The sequence below is a fragment of the Apium graveolens genome, chromosome 2 (assembly GCF_009905375.1).
Source record: "Apium graveolens cultivar Ventura chromosome 2, ASM990537v1, whole genome shotgun sequence".
NCBI lineage: Eukaryota > Viridiplantae > Streptophyta > Magnoliopsida > Apiales > Apiaceae > Apium > Apium graveolens.
In genome coordinates, this window is record NC_133648.1 from 125749721 (window position 1) to 125751018 (window position 1298).

Consider the following 1298-nt stretch of genomic DNA (forward strand, 5'->3'; position numbering starts at 1 on the left):
TTGATTTTCCAAGGTCTTGATAGAAACCGCCTGACTCTTGCACAACAGCTTAAGTTCCTCAAAATCAGCACTAGTAGGTGCAGCTGCACTTCCCTGTTGAGGATATGATTGCATTGTAGCATACTGCTGTGGTTGCTGGAATCCAGGTGGGTTAAACTGTTTACTTACTCCTTGCTGATATGTTGGCTGAATAGCATTCTGATTATTCCCCCAGCTAAAATTTGGATGATTTCTGTTGTTAGGATGATAGGTCGCTGGCACAGGCTGCTGTTGTCGCTGATAATTATTCACATACTGAACAGATTCGTTGACAAGAGAACACTGATCCGTAGCATGAGAACCTGCACAAAGCTCACAAACCATAGCTATTTGATTAACTCCATACGTAGCCAAAGAATCAACCTTCATTGATAGCGCTTGGAGCTGGGCTGCAATAGCGGTGGCTGCATCAACTTCCAGAATACCTGCTACCTTGCCTGACGTCATCCTCTGAGTTGGGTTTTGATGCTCATTTGCAGCCATTGTCTCGATAAGATTATACGCCTCAGTATAGCTTTTAGCCCATAAGGCGCCTCCAGCTGCTGCATCGAGCATGGGCCGAGATTGGGCCCCCAAACCATTATAAAAACCAGTGATTACCATCCAATCCGGCATTCCATGATGTGGACATTTTCTCAACATTTCCTTGTAGCGTTCCCAAGCCTCGCACATAGATTCTGTAGGTTGCTGCGCAAACTGAGTAAGAGCACTCCTCATGCAGCAGTCTTTGCCATTGGATAAAACTTCACCAGAAACTTTTGCGCAAGATCTTGCCACGTAGTGATTGACCCAGCTGGTTCAGAATGTAACCAGTCTTTAGCTTTATCCCTCAGTGAGAATGGGAAAAGCCTCAACTTGATAGCCTCATCAGTCATGCCATTATACTTAAAAGTGCTGCAGATCTCGACAAAATTCCTTATGTGCATGTTGGGCTCTTCAGTTGCCGCTCCTCCAAAAGAAAGAGAATTCTGCACCATCTGAATAGTGCCCGGCTTGATTTCAAAGGTGTTAGCTTGAATAGCCGGATGAAGGATGCTTGACTGAATATCATCAATTTTAGGCCGAGAAAAATCCATAAGAGCTGGATCAGCTTGAACAATACGATCTCCCATGTTTACTGGTTCTTTCTGCTCAGTTCCTGAATCCGAATCCTCAAAATCTAACTTCTCCGGAGTATCAAGAACTTCGTCTTTCTCCTCAGCTGTATCTAAGGTCCTCTTGCGAGCACGAGAACGAGTTTGCATAAACGCTTGCTAAAG

The 1298-nt window shown here is 44.7% G+C and overlaps 1 non-coding gene across 1 annotated transcript; it reads left to right on the forward strand.

Moving 5' to 3' along the window:
• Positions 1–652: 652 nt before the first annotated feature.
• On the forward strand, positions 653–759 carry LOC141709877 (small nucleolar RNA R71). Its single transcript, XR_012570431.1, has one exon. It is a non-coding gene; the product is annotated as a small nucleolar RNA R71 (small nucleolar RNA).
• The last annotated feature ends 539 nt before the right edge of the window (positions 760–1298 follow it).